Source organism: Nuphar pumila, chromosome 13, assembly GCF_984573655.1.
Source record: "Nuphar pumila chromosome 13, dmNupPumi1.hap1.1, whole genome shotgun sequence".
Classification (NCBI taxonomy): domain Eukaryota; kingdom Viridiplantae; phylum Streptophyta; class Magnoliopsida; order Nymphaeales; family Nymphaeaceae; genus Nuphar; species Nuphar pumila.
This window is the reverse complement of record NC_143261.1, coordinates 7,588,953-7,613,389: the sequence shown is the minus strand read 5'-3', so window position 1 is coordinate 7,613,389 and position 24,437 is coordinate 7,588,953. Positions and strand designations below refer to the sequence as shown.

Below are 24,437 nucleotides of genomic sequence, written 5' to 3'. Positions count from 1 at the left end.
GACCAATACAATTTCTTGCAAAATTAAATGAGAACTAACACACTAGGTAAAATCGAGAGACTGGTCTGATAATATCAAGCCATCTCCTTGAAAAATTATTTAGATTCATCTTTATTTGAAATCGTGCATAACAAAACATAGAACTGGTTATCATGCTGATAAATGGAGAAATAAAACTTTGTGCACCTATTTTGTTGATGAACAACTAGTCTTATTAGGGAACAACAATTATGACGATTATTTGATTGACTTAATTCTTTGATATTCTCCTTTCTTTCTACTTTTGTTTTCTTTTACCATCTTCACATACACGTATTGTGCTGCCTAAATGACATTATTTGGATGCACTCAATTTATCTAGACAAATGAGATAAGTTGATTACATTTTGTAGGGATGTATCCCAATATTGGGTGCATGGTAAATTTTGCTATGGTCAATTTATGTACAATTTACTAAAAACATGGGGGGGGGGTTTCTTTTTATGATTTTGGAAAAATTTCAAAAAAAAAAGAAATCTAAACTATTATCAATAATAAAAAACACACCTAAGTTTTGGAAATTGCTAAAAATGCACCTATACTTTATCCCCAAAAGTCATCTTTGGTTTGCGATAACCCAAGTGAAAACAACGAAAACATAGGTTTGAACAATGGAGCATAAGTTTAGGTGTGTTTTTAACAATTTCAAAAACTTGGGTGTGTTATGGATTATCACTAATAGTTGTAGGTCCCTTTTTGAAAATTTCGATAATTTTTTTTCATGAATCTAACCTTACAGATGTGACGTACATAATTTGTTTAGTGAAAACAAGGTTTTAAGCATGTGATTGTATTGTGTAAGTTGGTTTTTCAAGGTCTTAAAATAATAACTCAACCAATGCACCAAAATTTCATGATTAAGAAAAGCATGTCTGCTCATCGTAATCATACAACCTAAGGTGCAATCTCTAACAAAGTAACCATGCTGAATGCATCTATGGGGTCAAAATAACTGGATAAAGCTTGCACCTGTGATTTCTAACTATACAGTATGGTACAGCAGACTCTAAAAGATAATACCACCCAAATGAATCCTAAATGCAACACATAACACTGGCAGCATATTCCAAATAAAACTACGACATGAGTGAGAACATGATTCCTGTTAGCAAAAACCAGCTGTAGATTTGTTCTGCCTTGTGAAGAGTGTGATGACAGGACAAGACCTTCCCTTCAAGCATGGACCATCAGGAGGAGATCCAACTGTTGAGTGGGTATTTGATTCCAACACTTGATTCAGAATGTGAGGCAACTGCAAAAAATCTGGCCATTCCTGTGGCCTTAGCACAGGGCAAGCAATTGCCTGAATGGTGGTATTTGAATACTCCATTCCACACGTATATTGTCTGCAGGAACAGCTTCCATTTGTGGCAACACACTTGTATCCACATTTGTACTTGGGATCATTAAGTTGGGAGTTATGTGTTTGAATACTCCATTCCACATGCTCGACAGCATGAACCACACGCCCATCACTAGAATGGAACCATCCACAATTTTAGACAACGTTACTGCAACACTCATATATCAAAAATTCAAAATCGCGAAGAAAAAAGTAACAGAAACCAAAACAATGAATCCAGAAATCAAAACGAAATCCAGTTACCTCACGGGCAGATGGCTCAGTAGCAGTCTAGTCCCCGCACCTACGGCACCACCATCGGCATCAAGAAGCACCTTCAACACCGAAGAGGAAGAAGAAAGAAAGAAAAGAAGATATCTATGAATGAAGGAGACGTCCAGACTCCAAACCCCCAAGTATTGCATAATCCGACGTCCGATTTCTACCTTCGGGGAAGGGTTATAGAGAGAAAGAGGACAAAGTCGGGAGAAGAATTTCAGCGTAAATAGGAGCAATGAAAAAGTGAAGGGAGAAAAAATGTCTTTCCTTACCTCAAAAAAAAAAAAATCAGGGATTTACTAGCGCAGTTTGGAGGTGCGCCAAAGATTTCAAGGGTAAATTGCAGGGGTTTCAAGGAATTTACTGGCATAGTGCAAGTATGGGCCAAAGATTGTAGCGTGATTACCACCAGTAAATCCTTACAACCTTTGGCGCAACCCCAAATTGCACCAGTAAATCCAAAAAACTAACGATGTGTGGGCATGAGCAGGTGAAACCTCACCATTTATGGCACCAAGCTACTTAGCATGCCAGTGATATCCTCTTTTCTTGTAGTGAAACCATACAAAATCTAAAAAGTAAAAAAAAAAAAAAAACATTCTTAAAAAAAAGAAAAATACACAAAAAATATGATTTTTTTAAATCAACAAATTTTGGCATGTTTATAGCCATTGATTCTTGAATCATCATAAAATCATATACATGATCAGATTTTAGCAATTCAAACGTTGATATTTACTAAATGGACCATGTAGATCACATCTATGGGGTCAGATTTAATCAAAACAACTTGCATCAGTGAGATCCCATGATGGGTACAAAGATAGGGATAACATAGGGGATGAGTGGAACTGAATTGTATATGAACCCCATTGTACCTTTTATTTTAGCAAATCTCGTGTGCTTGTGTAAGGAGTTTGCATAATGTGATCTAGTCCTCTCTATCTTGTGTGCGAGTGAATTCATGAAGTGAGTGCCTCCTTGTGAGTGATAAGAGTTCGAGTGTGTGTGCTTCTAGTGAGAGTGCTTATCTAGTGTGTGCTTCCCTGTGCCTTGAAATTTTCCCAATTTCTTGTTTGCACACTTCCACTGCACCCACAGAAATAAAGTAAATGATGACTTATTCAATCAAATTCTTAAAATAAAATTGCAAACAGATATCATAATCCTCACAAAATATTGGAAAGGACAAAGGAAACCGATTCAAGCTAAACCGGTGAAATGCCGATTCAATTTGATCTTAGCAACATAGGTTAACTTAAGACGGCCTACTGATGCAACCTCGGAACCCAAGATTGCGAAGATCGCTAAGTTATGCCTACTCTTACGAAGTTACGCTAAGAAGACAAGAAAACAATGAAAAATATCAATTAAAATTCGATAAATCAAAGAAAATAACAAGGGTTTTCATCCATCCATTCTAACTGAAAAGATCCCTATAAAACGAGAAACCCTATGTCTATTTTGGATTCAAGATGGATCCGTTACATTAAAAGATCCAACATCCAAAGAAAAACTCAAATAGGATCTAAATGGATCCCTTGGACCCGGATTGCACACTGCTCTGCTGTTGCATCACCTTACTAACCAGGTATGCAGAGCCCTTGTGGTCAATAATAATTTTCAGTTGGATAAGTTGAAAGGCATGTAAAATTTTAAGCGATTCTTCAGCCCAAAATGGTTCTTTAATAGATATTTTTGCATATACGAGTAGGGCTGTCAATGGGTCGGGTTTACTAGGACCTGACCCGGACCAAACCCTATAGGGTCCGGGTATGGTGATAAATAAGAAGACCCGGGTCCAAACCCGAAGGACCGATTAATACACTGATCTGGGTATAGTTTGTAAAATTTTATACCAGACCCAGGCCTGACCCGAGTTCCGACTAAGACCTGCAATTTTTCAATGTAAAAATGATGCAAAATATTATTTTACCAGGTATGGCGCCCGTGTCAGGTTCATGTAGTTCTTATCGGGTCCGGGTATAGTTTCTCTTATAGTGAATCTGATTAGACCCGGGTCCAAATTTTGGGTCCAAGTCTGGTTCCACCTAGGTCCTAAACCAAACCCCACCCGTCTTTGCAACTGCATTATCTGTATGGCATGTTATATTAAACAAAGCTACGTTGATTGATTACCTATGTAGTTAAAAGCTCTAGGCGGTGCCTAGTCGGTAGACCCCTAAAAAGACTAGTTGGGACTAGTCGGTACCCCAATTAAAATGTAAAAAAGTATACAAAATATACATAAAAATATGTTTACTTTTTTTTTAACGAAAGAGAATAATAATATTAAAAAATAGTAGAAAAGAAATACATTAGAACAGCATATCAACTTTACATAAAAGATATAGAGGACAACCCCCTAGAATGAAATGCAGATTCACGGGTGGGCACTAAATATAACCCACTGATCCCCGATCCGGAGGGCTATATTTAATTCTTTTACTAATAAACCCCCTAGAAAAAATATATTTAATTCATTTACTAATAAGAAGTTTTCATTACACAAGTACAAAATTACACATGCTTTTACAAAATATAGTAATATATAACCAGAATATATATATATATATATATATATATATATATATATATATATATATATATATATTTCAATTATTCATAACATTTCAGTATAATCAACAAAATATGCTTTCAACCTTTCACAGGAGCACAATAACGCATACATATATAAAAAACATATTCTATAATTCATAATACTAAACAAGCTTCCAGAATTTTATAGAAAAATCATCAGTAACACTTACACACATATATAAAAAAATATAATCAATTAAATTTAATTGTGCATGCTTTCAATGTTTCATAGAAAAAAATCCCAAAAGCAAAGTAGCACACACACACACACACACATATATATATATATATATATATATATATATATATATATATATTTATTTATTTATTTATTTATTTATTTATTCATTCATATATATTTATATATATATATATAATAGATATAAGAATAATAAATAACTAGACTGTCCTCGTGCCTATACGGCGGCAACTTACCTTTTAAGGTACTCACCTAGGAATTGCAAAGCCTAGGCATTTTACTTACGCCTAGACCAATTAGGCCGACTAGTCGGTGCCTAGTTAGGGCTTTTGACTACATAGTTGATTACCATGCTCTAATTTGCATAACATTTACATGATCACAACAGAAATAAGTACGTAGTAGATAGCATCATTATGTTTGCTAAAGGCCCTTAGAGTGAACTCTATATATTCTTATGGCTAGGTTGAGGGCTGCTATGTGCCTTGCAGGATACACCAGCTACAGTGGCCATATTGCCAAATACAGTAATGAACGCCTATGTGAGTGAACTACCCAGGGTTTACCTCGTAGGGAAGCAGGCCGATTAAGTGACAAAAAGTTCCAATCCTTTGACATAGCATGGGTCTCATCCTAGCCATTCAGCTGAAGCATCAGGATGGCTAGGATCAGTCCACATTCAGGTGAAAATGTGGAACAATCCTAATGGTTGATTAGATGGCTAGGATTGAATGTAAGATGGAACCCATCCTATGTCAAATGATGAGATCTGTAGGGATTAAGTGACCCGCTTTGTTAGGAAGGTTCCTCATAAAAAAATGATGGGATCTGCATGCATTAAGTGACCTGCTTCGTTAGGAAGGTTTCTCATAAAAAAAAGGATCATACATATGAAGCCCATGGTTGGTAGGAATGATCCTAGCTTCGCTGGATTTTTTTGCCATTCACTTGGAGTTTCAACTCAGCCCTTTATCCTGATAAACTAGATGCATTGTGTAGTTCATTTTGTGAAATATCCTACTTTATCTGATTTCCTAAATCTTATAAAACAGAAGGGTAATGGGTGCCAAAAATTAAGAGCTTTATAACTTTTTCTTAATTGACGTGCTTGCCTTGTGCTTTCCCAATGTAATTAAACATTTGGAGTTGTTTTTGTAGTTTTTCAAAAGAAAAATAAGTGTTACATGGCTCATTGTAATTTTTTTCAAAACTAATGAGTTACCATTCATAACTCTCTCTCTCTCTCTCTCTCTCTCTCTCTCTCTCTCTCTCTACGTAACGAAAACGATTTGCATTGCATGTTTAATTCATTTTGTGTATCCAAACGTCATACCACCTTAATTTCATAACTGCCAACCGTTATCACAGGCATGCCCCTCCCTTTCCTATATATTTGCCATAAATTATTCACCTTCCTTTCTATATAGTGAGTACTTTTCTCACCTTTTACCTATAGTAGGTAGGGATGCACACGAGCCAAGTTCGAGTCGAGCCTGGGCTGTTCGAACTTGGCTCGGTGCAAAATATATTTGTCCAAGCTCGGCTCGAGCTCAGAGCCGAGCTTGAATGGATTTGTCCGAACTCGGCTCAGTTCCAAGCTCGAGCCGAGCCGAGCTTCAAGGCATTCCAAAAAAAATCATTTTTTAAAAATATTGTTGAAGGAGGGTTTTGATTTGAAACCTCTCTCAAGTTTCCCAAGTGACCCACCACAAAGCCAAAGCATACATTTTAATCATTGACACTGAAAATAATGTATACATACTAAGAAGGGAGAAAGATATAATTCCAAGAAGAAACGTGGGTTGTTTCTACATTTTGGAAAAAGGCTTTGGTTTTGGATAGTCTCATATTGATTGTGCATGAGTTTGTTGTGGGCTTTATAAGCCACATGTAAACTCATACACTTGTTCCTGAGAACAAGAGGTTGGGATGGCTACCACACACGCGCCCGCCTGCCGGGTCGGGTTGGGTCGGGTCATATCCAAATCAAGACCAAAGTACTTTTTTGCCCAAAGTTTCTTTGTATTTTGTAACGGGTTGTGGGAAATGTAACAGGTCACAACTCCTCGTAGTCTGTGCCCGTTATGGCTCTTCGGATTCTGTAACGGTTCGAAGTCCCTTATGGGTCACGTCTCCTCGGATTTCGTAACGGGTCCCATCCATGCTGGAGTACACTGTTCGGTTCGTCGTGGCTATTGTATCATGGGGGGAGGATATCGGACATTGATTTGCACAGTATGTGAGGGCGAATCTTCTCTAAGAGGAGTACTTCTGTATGCCTTAGCCTTTTAACATGCTTCTCTTATGTTTATTGTGTTCTGTGCATATGTTTGTTGTGTATCAGAGCCTGGGAACAATAAATCAGAGTTCACGGTCATGCCACATCCTGAGATCGCTCTGTGAGTATATTTTTATCATTCTTACTTTATTAGGCATGATAATTGCATTGTTTTCTATATAAGTATAGATATATACATGTGATGATTTTAGGGACACTACAATTCAAAGATAGTAAAACTGTGTGTATTGAAATGATTATTAGATGTATCGTCGATCTCAAGCTAGTTCGAGCACGGCGAACGAATGGCAGGACCAAAGGGGTTTCGTGATGGAAACTCTCTGTAATCTGGCTCAAACCATGGACACTCAGATGCGCCATCAGGCGGAGTTAGCCGCAGCCATAAGTGAAAGGCATAATACAAACACAATCACCTATGAGAAGTTCTTGAAGTTGAACCCGCCTACCTTCTCAGGCAAGGCTGATCCTGAATTAGCTGAGAGTTGGATTGCTGAGACAGAACGAGCTTTTCGGGTTCTGTCTGTTCCTGATGATAAGCAAACGGACTTCGGCACATACCGCTTGACGGAAGATGCACAGAAATGGTGGGACACAACCCGAACCATCCACTTTGCTGGAGTGGATACTATTCCATGGGAAGATTTCAAACGAACATTTCTCGAGACATATTTCCCCCAGTACGCTCGTGATCAGAAGCATCAGAAGTTCTTGGAGCTTACCCAAGGAAATATGAATTTGGTGGAATACACTACCAAATTTCGGACCTTGGAGCGGTATTGCCCAAATTTGTTCGCGAATGATAAAGCCAGAGCAACTAGGTATGTCCGCGGACTCAAGGACGGATTGCGACCACGAGTGATGATAAATCTTCCATCTACCCTCGCACAAGCCATTGAAGTGGCTACTATGCTGAATGAAAAATGGGAAGAAATCACCATGGACTTCGTGGTGGGTTTGCCCAAAACACGAAAACAACATGACGCTATATGGGTAATAGTGGATCGACTAACCAAATCGGCTCACTTTCTACCCATACGAATAAATCAATCCCTCGAGAGCTTAGCAGACTTATACATCAGAGAGGTTGTTCGACTGCATGGAGTACCAGTTTCTATTATCTCAGATCGAGATCCTCGATTTACTTCTCGGTTTTGGGGTCAGTTGCAACAGGCTTTGGGTACGAAACTGAAGCTGAGTACTGCTTTTCATCCCCAGACTGACGGACAATCAGAGAGGACTATCCAGACACTAGAAGATATGCTGCGAGCATGTATGCTGGATTGGAAAGGTGAGTGGGATAAGCATGTTATTTTAGTCGAATATGCTTACAATAACAGTTACCATGCGAGTATCGGCATGGCTCCTTTCGAAGCTCTGTACGGAAGACCCTGTAGATCGCCGGTGTATTGGGACGAAATTGGAGAACGGTCGATAGAATCACCAATCGTGTTACAACATTACACCCAACAGATCAAGATGATAAGAGATAGACTGCTCACAGCCCAGAGTCGACAAAAGAGTTATGCAGATCAAAGGCGCAGAGAACTCACTTTTGAGGTGGGGGATAGGGTATTTGTGAAAGTATCACCCACCAAAAGTGTGTTTCGTTTTGGTAAGAAAGGAAAATTGAGTCCCAGATATGTCGGACCTTTTGAGATTTTGGAACGGATTGGAGAAACGGCCTATCGTATAGCCCTACCTCCCCAGTATGCTCAGATACATAACGTATTCCATGTATCTATGTTAAGAAAATATCTTCAAGACCCGTCACATGTCATCCAATATGAGGACGTAAATATAAGGGAAGACCTAACCATGGAAGAAAAAGCAGTGGAGATATTGGAACGAAGTGAGCGAGTCTTGAGATCAAAGACCATTCCTCTCGTTAAGGTGAGATGGAAACACCATGGCATCGATGAAAGCACGTGGGAACCGGAGGCTAATATGCGGGAGAAGTACCCCAACCTTTTCAAGTAAGCACCTACAGGTAAATTTCGAGGACGAAATTCTTCTTTAGGAGGAAAGGATGTAATAACCGCAAACTTTATGCAGCATAAAGAAATTATATTTATATATATATATATATATAAATATATATATATTTAGTTAATTAACGCGAATTGGGCCTGGGATCCGTTAGCGGATCCAGAAGGAAAATGTGCATATTTGAGTATTTTAGTAATATGATATAAATAAGTAAATAATAATAATATTTTTTTTCTTCAAACCCACTGTTGGACCCAAGTGGATCCAACCCTTGGATCCACTGCTAGCCATGCAACCCGGATCCAAACCGCAATCGGATCCAGCATCGTGGGTAGTGGTTCGGACCCGGATCCGACCCACACCCTGTTAAGAAAATAAAGAGGGGTTAATAGGGGGGGGGCAACCCGATATGGGTTGCCCGATAAAAGTTTGGAGAGGGGAAACCCTCTCCTCTGAGATTACGGGTGTTAGGGTTCAGCCGAACCCTAACACATAAAGAGATGGGAGGTGGGGGGAGCACACCGCAGCCGCCGTGGGGAGAAGGAGCTCCTTCCTTTTCGGGAGGCTACTCACCTACAAAGGAGGGACCCCGAACCCTCTTTCTTCTCTCTCCCTCTCTCACTCTCTTCTACCTCTCTTCCTCCGATCGCAGGCCTGCAACTCGAGAACTTGAAGAGAAGAGCCGACCCCTTTCGGTGGTGGTGCTGTCCGGACCGACTGCCCCTCTCGTGGATGCCGCAACACCCTCGCCGGATAATGGTAGGGTTTCTCTAATTTCTTCTTCAGGTCGATTATGGATTGGGTGGGGGTGGGTTGTCCAAAACCAATTGGGTCGACTAGCAAAGAGGGGGGGTCCAGATTATAAAAAAAAAAGGGATAAATAACATACAATAAAATAATAATAATCATAATAAAATAGATAAAGATAAAGAGGGGACTGTCCGTGTTTCACAGTTTTTGTAAAGGGATGATTTTTGAAGTAGCAGGGGATAAAACTAAATTTAGAGGGGTTGTTTCCAGATTTGTGATGATGCAGGCTGAATTTTTTTTTAGTAATGCTGTATTACAAATTGGGCTTAGAAAGATCTTGTTTAACATATCATATTTTCTTATTCTGAAACCTATATCATGCTTGTACTGATGTATGCTGGCCGATTAGCACAGCTATTGCTTTGTGATTACAAGTTGTCCATATTAAATTCTGACCATCCACTTGATATTCTGGTTATTGCTCAATGTTGATGGTTTAGTCGGTAAAGCTATGCTGAAATATCATAGTTTATGATTTTCTGATGTTGATTATTGTATTCTGTAAAGTTATGTTGAACTTAGCATAGTTTATAATCAGCCCATGTTGATTAAATTATTATGAAAACCTAAGCTAAACATAATATAATTTAGGTGAACAGATGCTATGGTTTCATCCTGTGAAATACAGCATACTTATGCTGGTCGATTAGCACAGCTATTGCTTGGTGATTATCAGTTGTCCATGTTAATTCTGACCAGCCACTTGATATTTTTGTTATTGCTCAATGTTGATGGTTTAGTCTGTAAAGCTATGTTGAACTATCATAGTTATGATTAGCTGAGGTTGAATGTGTTATCCTGTAAAGCTATGCTGAACCATCATAGTTTATGATTGACTGATATTGATTACTTTATTCTGTAAAAGTTATGCTGAATGTAGCATAATTTACAATCAGCCTATGTTGACTAAATCATTATTTAAACCTATGTTAAACATAACATAATTTATGTGGAGAGATGTTAAGGGTTTCATCCTGTAAAATTACAGCATGTTTGTGCTGGCCGATTGACACTCTCATTATGTAAACCCTAATTTGTCTAGGTAAATTCCTGTTAATCTATTTTGTCTATGTATTATGTTGGGATATATGGCATGCTTATGATAAATCATGTTAACTATTGAAGATATGGGTAGTTACCATGGTTGTGGGGAATTTTCATATTGAGACCCTACATGATAATAAATTATGCTGAACATACATAGAAGTTGTTACACATTAAATGTTGATTCAACACATAACTTGATGAACACTGAAATCTTTAGACCTGTACCTTGCCTAATGGGCAAGACAGATTGGACCACCCGATACGGGCTGAGTACCTAATGAAGGTGGGTGGTCTGATTCTAGTATATTGGTAAGGAAATTAAATAATAAATTGTGTGCTTGACTGGTTTAAAGGCACCGGAGCACTGTGGGTGGGTTATGCAATTAAAATGACAAATGACTAAGACTGGTATATACACCTGGGTAGAATGACTAAGGTTGAGAATCCTACTACTATGATAGTAGAAAGAAGTTGGGGAAAGGCCCCATACTTCGGGGAATTAACTAGATGAAAAGATTAACCCACCCAGTTCTTGGGCTTACCTTAGAGAGGGTAAGTGGTACAAAACTCTGGGGACACGTGTTTTGGTTTCGAGCGTAAAGCGACTCGTTGGTCCCAGTCCTCAGAGTTGGGGGACCTAGACTACCAATTTATCCTAGGTGGTAGTTCTTTTGTTCTTCTGCAGAAGTGAGGGATGCATCCTGTTTTGGTTTTGGCCTTTGGGAGTTTCTCTCGGTCACTGGCCGCTCCCTTGGGATTTCAGTCACAGTTAGAATGTTCGGGTAAATAAACCCACCCTGAATAATATACCCCCGGACATTCTCTTCTGTGATGGTTGCCTTGGCCCGTGTGTACCCGCGGGATAAGAAAAGATAAACACTAACTAGAACAGTTAGGTATCACTGTGTGGGAGTCATTAAAGAGACCATTGCTTACTCTTTCATCATGTTTTATATTTAGTGCTTATGATGAAACGACATCCTAATTTGTGTATTTATTAGTTAATTGACTTCATATTATGGATGTTGTTCATGTTAGTGTAAATTCTGCTTTAATTGCTTAATACCTTACTTGCTCCATTGGCGAAGATGCCTAAAATGCTTTTTGTGCTTAAGTATAGCTGTTACATAATTTACCTTTTTATATAGGTCTGTTATTGCTGTTACATCGAATTACTTATGTGTTTATATTTAGACTGAAATTCAACCACGACACCCACATCACACACCTGACACATGATCTACTTGCAAGAATAATTACAGTTTTTCTACTTAGACGTGGTAGTCTAATTCCTATAATTTCTATTATTTTCAGGAGAAGAATAGTTCTATGAGCGATGCGGGATGAGGCGCTGACCGAGACTTGATCCATTTGTTCCCTGGCGGTTCTGCTTACTTTCAGATTGAGATTTTTGTTTTGAGACTAAATGTGAAAACTCTGATGTTGGACTTTATTATTATTAAAGTGAAAATAAATGGTGTGGTTTGCTTTTACCTCCCTGTATCGTTCTGAAATGCTTAACTCGAGAATTTTTAGTGGTTTCCGCTTGAAAAAAAAAATTCCTACAAATTTGGGTTAAATTTCGGGGCGTTACAATGTGAGGGCGAATCGTCTCTAAGAGGAGTACTTCTGTATGCCTTAGCCTTTTAACATGCTTCTCTTATGTTTATTGTGTTCTGTGCATATGTTTGTTTATATGCTGCTGTCTGGATTTTGGTTGCTTGCGGAAATCGACATGCCTACACCTTGTTATTGTTTCGATCATTTGTTTATCATGCTTTATACTTTGTTGTATTTTCTGATTTATATCCTGTTTTATATCATGATGACGACTGTGAAACTATGTGATCCGAAATATGATCGAACAGAAAGTAATGAGATAGCCATGATCGCGCATAGCTGCATAGAACGCTATAGACTTTATGATAGCCCCATTCTCTTCTTCTAGCTTTCTCTCCTGCCAATCACATATGGAAATTACAATGTATGCTATTGAGAAACACTTCATAATATCTTTCCCCCACCAAAAAAAAACGATGTAACCTACTCTTTCTTCTGATGCACGCTACAGCGCTTCCAGCATTGCATCAACACTTACAGTCGCATGCTGGTACTGCAAAACAAAAAGCAGATGACCAATTCAGCATACATCATTAAATAGTTCAATTAACGAACTAGAACGAACATCCAATTCAAGAATCATCCATTCATCAAAATGCGACCATTAAGTACCTTCATATACTTCATCTCATCTAAGGTAGCAAGACTGTCCATCTCAATGCTTCGAGTCCAAAGTCCTATTCTCTAAAGATTTCATGGCATCTCCCATCTCTTCAGCCTCTTTTTCCTTTCTTTCTCCACAGCCTAAGACAACAAGAAAGACATTAGCAAGAATCCCAAAATACACGTCACCAAATGAAATTCAAAACTGTTCCAAGAATCTCCCATACCTCATCTTCGGCACGCCAAGACTCGAAATTTCGCATGGCACCTGATTCCACACTATAATCAGAGTTTTGGAGGGTCCGTCTTGAACGTAATTTCGGCCGAACATTTGGTGCACTTGAAGTAGAACCTGTACACTTGGATCCTTAGATGTTTCTAAGAACAAGAAACCAGAAACCCCCATAATGAAGTTAAAGCTTCAGCATGTGAGAAGAGGGAAGGAATAAGTCAGTAACTAAGAAAATCCAAATAAAAACTTCGGTGAAAGAGAGGAGCAGCAGATCAGAGGAAAACTTCTACCTCACCGATAGCGTCTTCCTTCCGGGAGATGAATTTGGTGCCTTTGTAGATGCAATTGCCGCAGTTGTTGCAGCGGATGCTCATAGGGAGCATCATCCGCACCTTGATTTGTTGGTTCTTGGGCTAACTCCTCCTTGGGATCTTCGAAGGATCGAAATCAGGAGGGTAATACTTGTTGAGCACCTTCCTTTATTCCATCTTCCCCCCTTCACTAGCTGCAGCTGTTTTTTACTCTTAATTTTTTTCTGAGACGAAGAGAAAAAAAACATGGAGCTAAGAAGAAGCCAAAGAAAAAAAATCAGTTGAAACCAAAATCCAATTAACAAGAATATCCTACGAAAACGAGAGAGAGAGAGAGAGAGAGAGAGGTTTATAACTTCTCAGCGGAGGGAGCCGAAGGATAACGACCAGGTCGCCGGAGAACGACCGCCGGAGTGGGGTTTAAAGATTAAGACTTGGCAGAGTGTTCTCACTTATTGCTAATTGATCCGCTCTCGGTAGAAAAGGGGGGTCGCGGGTGTTCGATCCCAAAGAACTGGGGTTTTGAACAATGTTGTCAGTATCGGTATCGGCCCTAAATCATTTGTCCAAGCTGTCCAATACCGATACTCAAGTAAATCGTTCTGGGTCGATCAAAAATAATAAAAAACATTACGTGTCAATCGTAACATGTGTTAAAACCATTAAAATAATATTTAAAAATATAAAAAAAATGGTTTTTAGTATTTTTTACAGATAGCCGATTCAGGTTGGTGCTTATAGATTTTCTGCCGATATGCGCTGATACTTCCTGTATCGGCCGATACTGACAACATTGTTTTTGAGCATAAAAATAAAATAACGGGGACCGGGATCAGGTCATGTGTGCATATGACGGAGCCCATCATATGCCCATCCAAACCGTCCAAGGCAACACCTGGATCTTGCCACGTGCCCCCCTATACCGCACCTAAGCCCTGATAAACAAGCTAAACAAACCAAACAGGGGGTGTTCAAGCTTGACTCATTTTTTTTGCGTCGAGCTCGTGCCAAAGTGAAAAGGCCCACGCTAAACAAGACAAATTTACAAACATTTTTTTTAATTTGAAAACAACAGAATGATTGAGAGGTTTGACAAAATGTATGATGTGATCATTTGATAGATGAAGCAATACAAAATTTAGCTTTATAGGTCAAGCAATTGAGCTTTTGGAGAGGATGGAGGGTTTGGATAGACATAGTTCTTTTCACGTATATGGTTATAGACTCGTTAGTAACAAGGAGAAAGTTGAAGTATTCCTGACACTTCAGAGCGATGAAAGTAGGCATGTATGGTTGAAGCATAAATATGACAATTGTTGACACATTGATTCATGGGCTTGTAATTACTACGATAATTTGATACTTTTATGGGGGTTTTTATTATAACTTTAATACTTTGATACTTTCATTTATGGCTCTTCACGATCATTGATTTATGGACATATAATAGCTTTGATACCTTTATGGTCACTTCTATCATATTATCTTATGGTGTGTGTATGCTTATTATGGAGTGGTTTATCTATATTTAGTTATGTGGTTGCAAAATCATTGATATTTGTCTTCTTTATGCTTTGTGGATATTTAATAATTAATTATATCATATGAGTATGCATTTATCAATCATGTGAATGAACTTATAGTATTAATTGTAGTATGTGATTTTGGATCCAGGTGAGGAAACATCAGATGATGAGAGGTTTGAAAAAGAATTGTTAGTAGTTACATCAATGGGTTGTGTGCACAGTGACTTGTTTTTTGAATTATATCATAAATGAGCATGTGAACAACTTGTTCATTCGTGGTATCCATCACATGCATCATATACTCTGTGATTACTAGAGACTTGTTTATGATATCATTTGGATGAGGAAGCATGTCTTCAAGAAACTATGCAGTTATTTTAGAGACAATGACTTGTTTATGATATCAGGGTAGAGGAAGAATTGTTTATATTCCTCGTCATTGTAACTCACAATGAGAAGAATAAAATGGTGCAATACATGTTGGGTCATTCAGGGAAAATCATTAGTAGGCACTTTACTAATGTGTTGAATGCAATTATGACTTTGGCTAGGAATATGATCGTCCCACCATTATTCAAGGAGCCACTTGGTTATATTTATAAGTCAACAAAATATATGTCATGTTTTCAAGTAATTTTTTTCGTTCTTATTTTATAGTTTATATGTGACTTTTTTACCATGATTTGATCTAAAACTTATGGTTTATTTGTATATATTTTACATATTTTAGAATTGTGTTGGAGCACTGGACAATACACATGTGCATGTCATTATATCAGTGTATAAGCAGGTTTCATACATAGGACATAAAAGGATATACAACCAAAATGCTCTTGAAATATGTGATTTTAACATGAATTTTACATTTACGCAAGTTGGGTGGGATGGACAGTGAATGATTCTCAGGTTCTTAATAATGCAGTCAATACTCGAAATTATAGATTTCTTAAGCCCCCTTGTGGTAAGAAGTATTGTCTTATAAGTATACAAATATACCTGATTTGTCATATATTATACGTGCAATTATAATATATAACTACTTATATTTTGTAGGTAAATATTATGTTGTTGACTCTGAGTATGCGAACAAGCCTGGATTTTCAACACCATATAAAGGGGTTACATATCATCTCCAAGACTATCGAAGACGGATCCTAAGCACGAAAAAAGAGGTTTATAATCACATTCATTCATCAATATGAAATATCATAGAACACACATTTGGGGTATGGAAGAACCATTTTCCAATTTTGCGATGAATGGCTTATTTCCCATATCACAAGCAGGTGTCGATTATCATTGCAACTATGGCAATCCATAATATTATTAGAAAGACTAACTCATAAGACCTATGGTTCAACCAATACGAGAATGATAATGTTGTACCCGACATGATTGATTATCTAGAGTAGGGTACACGAAAGGTCAAAGTGGATGTGTCTCTAATGGAGGAATTGGGGATGCATAATATTCGAGAAGCAATTATTGACGAGATTGCTCGTGACAAGGGAATTGCTTGAGTTGTCTTTCTTGTTTTGTCTCTTTTTTTATTTGTTTGTTTTATGTTTTTTTTTATGAACATGTAATTACTTTTATGGAGCTATCTTTCTTGATTTATTGATGAATTGATTATGGAGCTATCTTGTTAATTTTGTTGTATCTTGTTAAACCGCTTCTTATAAATATTGTAGGTGCTATATAGTATTTGAAACAAAATGAATCAAGAAAGAGTAGTTTTTCGCTATTGTGGTGCACGATCTTGTTTGAATACAGCAAGAAAGGGACCACAACAGGGTGCATAGTTTTATGGGTATAGACTATGGTGTGAAAACGGGTGCCACCCAAAATGCAAGTTTATTGAGTCGATCAATGGTACTGGAGAAAGTAGTAGTTACATTTCATTCCCTACTTCTGACATGGGGATCCAACGTGCGTATATGTTGGAATCCCTTAAGTCAAGAGTGCAGTTGTTGGAAGAAAAATTAGATAGTCTATATGTGGAGAGGGCAAAGATGATGAGTGAAAGAACACCAAACTCGAATATATGTCATAGGATCTCTATTTGTCTTGCACTTCTTATTGTATTTTTTATCTGGTTATATTAGATATATGTATTTGTAGGAGTTGTATTTGATGTGGATCAATGTGAGAACCTTCCTTGTCTATGTCATGATCGGTAGTAATTTTTTTTATAGTAGACAGTCTATATTTGTTTCTTGTACAATGCTTTTCATTAGTGAATTTACTCCGTACTCATCTTACAACATTGAAGCATTTGTATTTGTAGGATTGCATTTATATTAGTTGTTCACTTCTCATAGCATATCTTATTATGAATTGCTGTAAAATGAAAAAAACAAAGTTTTTAACTCCGCCAATGTCTTGTCGACCAATGCCAGTCCCTAGCCTAAAAAAAGGAGGGGAAACTATGATTGTTTCTTATCTTTACTCTGTTTTATTTGTTTTCAGACCCTTGTTCATGCTAGGAAGTTTGTGTTCTTTTTTCAAAAATATACAGCAAGGCAATTGATAGTGTTATTTCTGACACATTAAGAAGTTTTGTGCACTTTGATAGTTTCACATATGTCATATGTGTTTTGCAACCCTTCTCTTTTTCTACTAACTTCACTTTCCGTTTTGGATCTTTTCTGTACTGAAAAAAACATATAGCAGATTTCCGTGGAGCTGCTATCGTTCTGACCATTTATGAATTTTGATAAAATTTGATAAAGATTTTGGTCGTTATGAGATGCTCTTTCTGTGTTGAGCCTTTGCATTTGCAAACTACTATTGAATTCTGATGTTTCTAATTGTTGTCACTGCTTCTGTGGCTTGCATTAGTTGGATCTACTCTTTGGGGCTTTTGTCTGTAAACATGTTCCTGTGGATATTTTCTCTGTCACTTTGGTAATCCTTTCCTTGAATGGTTAGTATAATTGTCTTCAATAACTATATTTTTTTATTGTCCTTTGTGGTAAATATAATTTGCTAGCTTTTCTTATAGTTCAGTAATAACTATATCATATACTTATTCTTATTTGAGAAATCTTAACCTTACTGTTATTTAGTTTCAACTATTAGTTGTTCTTTGAGTGCAGTCAATTTCTTTGTGAAATATGGTTTAAAATAACTTCACCCTTTTGTCAGTTGTAAACATGCTAAAATTATATCTTTCTTGCCCTTGTAAAGTAAACATAGTTACAATATATTTTCCATTTTGCCAACAAGAAGGGTTACTATTCAGAATTGTAAAAATATCACAATGAGTAGGTGTCTAATTATCTATATTATCATGCTATAATTTTGTGCTTATCTGATGCAGTGGTGGTGCAGTTTGCGATTTTAAAATTGTATGATTTTTTTTTCATTTCAGTATGTTAGTAGAATTGCAGAGGTTGAAAGAGATGGATAAGTTGCAATGATCCAACAAATATCCAGAAGATACTAAGGTTTTTTATTTTACCATGAAAGGCATTTTTGAAGGTGCAAACTGTCACTTTTGTGAACTCGTTGTGGTCTCTGCAGCTATGGCTTGTACTGATTTAATGCTTGAGATTGCTAATTACTAGATTGGATGAAATTTTGTATGTCGTGAGCTTCTTGAAGTAGGTAACAATAATATAAAGTTGTGGGTTTTGGCCGTTTGGTGTAAGATTGTATTGCCCTGTTCGCATGAATGCTTGAGTTCTTTGGGTTTTGGCCATTTAGTGTAAGATTGTGCATTGCTCTGTTCTCATTAATGCTTGAGTTTTTTCTTTTCTTTTTTGTGATCTGTCTTTATTGCTTCACTGCTGTTTGTATAATTTTTATCATTAGTTTAGATTTGGTTGAATCATCTTGGTCATGCCAAATATGATGACAGATGCTGGTCTTAAGTTATTTCTACTGATAGTCTGTAGCTCAAAGTTCTCAAGGATCGCTCTTTGATTTGATTATCTTATACGTTTTTGCTTTTACATTTTGTTGGTTTGATGATTGAACTATGCTTGTTTGTTGATCTTGGTTTGGAAGGAAAATAATGGTTGATAACTGAACTGAGAGTTCATGCTAATGTAGAGTTGCTTTATGCAGTTTTCGTAGCTTATTGTTCATGGATTTCATGGTTTACAATCTTTGGACAGCTTTTGCCATTTCCTGGTTGTAGAGCTTTACTAAACTTGGTGATCATTTTGTTTTAGCTGCAGTATTTCTCATCTTAAGTTTGTCTCGATGACATTTATCCCAACTTTAGCTATTTGGGGCAGAATTCCTTCTTCATTCTTTTTTGGTTGCAACATTGGAATATAACGTGTTCTCAATTAGAACTTTTGGCTGCATGTGTTTGTTCACTCATCCAATGGTGGTTGTTATGGTTGTCCAGTGTCTGCTCTCAGGCTATTCTGTCATTAAATAGATTATGACTGATCTTATCATTGGCTTTTAACATTGTTATGTATTTTGATGAAGCAATATTTTTTCCTCTATTTCATGCTCCAAATCCTTTTGGCGAGCATTTTATGGACACCACATATGTGCTTCCATACTGTTCTCAATGATTTTTTTTGAAAATAGCTCTACTGCATATTCTGTGTTTGTATTTATGTGACATAAGCCTTTGTCCTTGATGGATGCATTGACAATCCTTTTGACAATCTAAATTCCAAAACAGAGCCAAAATGAGCTCCAAATAAGGGGTGGAGAGATTGATCAACTCATTTTTTGGGTTTTGACTGGTTAGTTTCCATGCTGATCAAATGTTAACAAAATCAATTTTGTTGGTTGATTGAAACGATAATACTTGACTCAGTGATAGCTTCATCTATGAACACTTGTGAAAATTTGCTTGACTCACTAAGTTCATTGGCATAAAACTCCATATTTAACCGATACTCAACCCACCTCGAGTTGGGTTCAGGTTAGCCCGACCCATGACCCAACCCTAGCCACCTCGAGTTGGGTTCAAGTTGGGCTGGGTGAGTTTAACTTATACCCAACCCACCTCGAGTTGGGTGCAGATTGGCCCAACCCATGACTAGACTCGATTCACCTCTAGTTGGGTTCGGGTTGGGCTGGGTAGATTTAACCTATACCTGACCCAAATCTGAATCATTTGAGAAGGCCGAGTGTAAGTTGGTCCTTTACTAAAGAAAACTAATGTTTTATAAGACCTTTTAATGTTTAAAAGTTCTTTCATGTTATAGTTTCCAAACAACTTCTTTATGATTAACTTCTAAACTGTGTCATCCCTATAACTATTTTTGCTCTATGGTGCGGTTTCTGAACGAGTAGATATTTATACATTGGATGGATACTTGTGAACGGAAGACAAATGGTACCGTGAGCTTGCACTTATACACAAATTTGTGAGTAAATTGGACAATCCATTAATCCGATTGGAAAAAGATCTACAAAGCCTTATTTTCAGTGAACGATGGAGTTTGACACGACATATTTTATCCATTGAATTTCTCACTTATTTTAACTACTTCAAGGCTATATCACAAAGACACGGTCCGACTTGACATGTGATTGGAGTTTGACACACTTGTTCAATTTTTTTTTCCAGAAAGTAAGATGCAGACTTTTTGAAACATTTTAGTCAATAAAAAACTATTTGTTGATTTTGTTTAATATATAAAAACTATGGTGGTTGCACTCATTGAAAATAAGATGAGAGAGAATCGTTTACGGTGGTTTGGACATATTCGACGAAGGCCTAATGATGCTCCAGTTAGAAGGATGAAGAAATGGGAAAATATATTAGTTAAAAGAGGTCGGGGTAGGCCTAGGAAGACATGGATGGAGGTGATAAAAAAGGATATGAATGCTTTGAACCTCACCGAGGACATGGCATTGAATAGAAATGAATGGAGGAGAAGGATTCATGTGGAAGACCCATAATGATTTTCTTTGTTGGTTCATATCGCCAACCCCAATTGTTTTGGGATGAAGGCGTAGTTGTTGTTGTTGTTTGTATATAAAAACTATGTTTTACTGAAATATTATTAAAAAGTAATAACATAATATTTTAAAATATTAATTTAATGCTTCTATGTGTTATACTCTTGTGGTGTGTCATAGACTCATATCATGTCCGATCCGTGTCACCTATGACATACCATCTTGACGTGTCATTGTGACACTTCAGCGGGGTTCAATAAACAAACCAGAAGAAACAAAATTTTAGTTTAGGTGCTTCATTTGTGGGCAATTACACAAGAAGTTGGTATAGAGAAACCTTTTGTGTAAGGTTCGAAATGGTTAATTGAGCTGGAGTAGACCCTGATGATCTTCGATCATTTGACCAGTTATAGAAAATGAAAGGAAAAGCTTGCACTTGGCCTTTTATATATATATATATATAACCTGTCTTACATCTTTGGGGACAACACAACCAATAACTTTTCTTAGGGCCTGTTTGGAATGGGAGTTTATGCATTTGACGGTCCCCAGGTAAAATCTTGGTCAAACTACCTTGGTGGTTCTGTTTGGAATGCCGGTGCTAGGCGTTTATGCATTTGGGATGGGAACGAAGATCCTTTCTCCTTTGTATTTAGGGTCTGTTTGGAATCTCGATGCTGGATGGACATTTATGCATTTGGTATTCTCAAAGCAAAATCTTGGTCAAACGCCCATGGTGGCCCCGTTTGAAATCTTGGCGCTAGAATGAGCATTTATGCATTTGGCATGGGAAGTGAGAACCTTTTGCCTTTATATTTACACTAAAGGATGGATTTGGCAGCTACCAACTCCTAGAGGTGGTAGTTAGGGATGGCATTGGACAGGGGGAAATGGGGTCTCACCTTGCCTCACCCATTTGGACGGAGGACATGAAATGGGGAATTCATTGGGGATGGAGGTTGAAATCAAAACCCATGTAGAGATGAACTTAATCTTTCCTTTACCTTGTACTATTATACCCTTATACATATTATAAAATCCTATATATATTTCTAATACTAACATAAAACCCTTTATCAAATCTCTCTTCTCTTTTCCCTATTCTTTCTTTAATGAGTTGTGCGAGCTCTCATTTCTCTCTTCTTCTTTCTTTAATAAAGAATGACTGAAACAATAAAAAGACCTAAGAAATGGGCTCATGCATCATTTGGACCGAGAATAGAAGATATAAAACAAAAAATAAACTAAGAATGAAGATTAAAATCAAAACCCATGCGGAAATGGAAGACAAAATTTTGAAATGGGAGAGGGAGGGGGGCACTGGGCATGGGTGGGCGGTCGCCCACCCCAGAATTAGAAATCAGAATTTTTTTCTTCTTCTGACGATGTTAAAGAAAGAATATGCGTCCATGTGTGTTTTCTTCTGACGATGGTAGTGCTAATCTTTTCCCTTAAATTTTTTACCTTATTGAACTGTGTAAAAACTGCAGAAGAGACGGGTTATTAGTTCGTGGGAGTTGGAGTTCTCTCTTGTGAATATTCAACAAAGATCTGTGTGCTTTTCCCCCAGCTTCTTCTTTTGTCATTTGTTCTTTGTGAAACCGTGTAACCTACGTTTATGGGGAACCCGACTCCACTCATCCCTGTATCATCCTCTGTGGTCATAACTCCCTCTGGGATCTCATTGGTACTAAGTTGTTTTGATCAATCTGACCCTATTGATGGGTTCAACACAATTGATTTAATAGAAATCAATCTTTTGATAGTGTTCTTTAACAACAAAAAAAACATGATTTTCAATTTATTTTGGCAGCGTTCTTTAACAAAAAAAATCATGCTTTTATTAATTGGTTATTGATTTTTGAATCAACAAAAAGTCCTGCACATAAGTCGGATTCTGTCTATTCAAATGCCGATCTTCACTAAATGGATGATGTAGATCACATACACAGGGTCCAATTTGATGAAAACAACTTGCATCGGTGAGGTCTTAATCACAAGAATGGCGACATGGATGACTGGAACCTAAATCTAGTTATGGGTGTCATGCAAAACACTATGCTTGCTTCACTAAATGGAGGAAAAGAGGGATTGAAAGTGTGTTGTAGCCTGGCCACGGGCAGGACGATGTCATGAAGGCCCTCAGAATGATGAAACCAGATGGTACCATCAACTTGATGGCCATTGCCTTCTCCAGCCAGGGAGGCCGCTTCTAGAAGAGCATGTCAGATCTATCACGCACAACCAAAATTTTGTCTGAGGATGGGTGGGCAAAAGTTTTTTGGCTCCGCCACTGGTCTGAATAAATGGATCGTCCTTCAGGACCATAGCGTTGTCTCCGAGATCCGAAATCTGCCCACCCAAAGAAAAACCTCTAGCTCCGCCACTGGAGGGGGGTGTTGGAGACCTTGTCCCCCACCTCCACTCTGGTCCTTTATCATCCCTAGTGGTAGCTAGCAAAGCAGCTACCACTTCTTCAAATGCATAAACTCATAACCGCCCATCCGAACTACAGATTCCAAACTGGCCCTTACATAAATGGCTAGGTGATTCTACTAGTGTGAACACCACCTTTTTTGCAGTTTAAAGTAGGGGTGTCAACGGGTTGAGTTTGACTCTGTACCAAAACAATATAGGGTCAAGGTTTGGTGACAAATAAGGTCCGATTAGAATTCATGTTGGAACCGAAGAGTGTGATTAATATAAGGAGCTGGGTATGGTTTGTAAAATTTTATACCAAATTTAGGCCTGACCCAAGAAGTTCCTACTAAGATCTGTAATTTTTCAATGTAAAAAAGATAAAAAAAGATATTTTACCTGGTCTAATTCATGTAATCGTTATAGGATTCGGGTATGGTTTCTCTTATAGTAGGTTTGATTGGACCAAAGTCTAGACCCAGTACTATCATCTCAAATCAGGTCTGGGTTTGATTCCACCCTGACCCACTGACACCCGTTTAATGGTCTCAAGTCGATGGAAGACACCCAACAAATGGTAACATAGACCAAGGGTTTGGTTAGGGTTATTAGCTCAGGTGAGACGGTCGACCCACATGGGTTCCACCCACTTACAGTTTTAGTGAGCTCCTTTTGCTCATCTCGAACTCGAAGTATATGAGAAAGGCGCTCACGTAACCAGAGGGGTGGCAATCGTGTCGGGTTGGCGGGTCAGCATACGTCAATCCGAACCCGACCCGTTTATTAAACGGGTCGGCTGTGGCAAACACGAACCCGACCCGTTTAATAAACGGGTAACCCGACACGACCCGCCAACCCATTTAATAAATGGGTTGGGTCGGGTAAACGGGTTCTCAGGTTCTCGGGTCGGGTTGACGGGTCGGGTTGGCGGGTTGACAGGTCGGGTTGGCGGGTTGACCCACCCGCCTAACCCGTTTATTAAACGGGTTGGCGGGTTGGCATACCCCCAACCCGACCTGTTTAATAAACGGGTTACGCGGGTCGACCCGTTTATTAAACGGGTTGGCTTAAGCCCAACCCGAACCCGCCTAAGAGGCGGGTTGGCAGGTCGGGTTAGCGGGTCGTGTCAGGTTTTGCCATCCCTAAACCAGAAGCCAATTGTCTTGGAAGGCCGAGCAATTGGTCCTCGGTTAACCCTGGTAAACCCGTGGTCGACGCCAAATAAACAATGGTTAAATCTGCCTT

The 24,437-nt window shown here is 38.1% G+C and overlaps 1 long non-coding RNA gene across 2 annotated transcripts; it reads right to left on the bottom strand.

Annotated features, from left to right (window-relative positions):
* Positions 1–12,662: 12,662 nt before the first annotated feature.
* Positions 12,663–13,699, bottom strand: LOC149817656 (uncharacterized). Of its 2 annotated transcripts, none has more exons than XR_016427394.1 (4): positions 13,348–13,699; positions 13,053–13,177; positions 12,835–12,966; positions 12,663–12,715 (listed from the first exon to the last, which is right to left on the bottom strand). It is a non-coding gene; the product is annotated as an uncharacterized LOC149817656 (long non-coding RNA). The 2 variants fall into 2 exon arrangements; XR_016427395.1 differs by having other exon boundaries at positions 13,053–13,244; positions 13,353–13,699.
* Between the last annotated feature and the right edge of the window lie 10,738 nt (positions 13,700–24,437).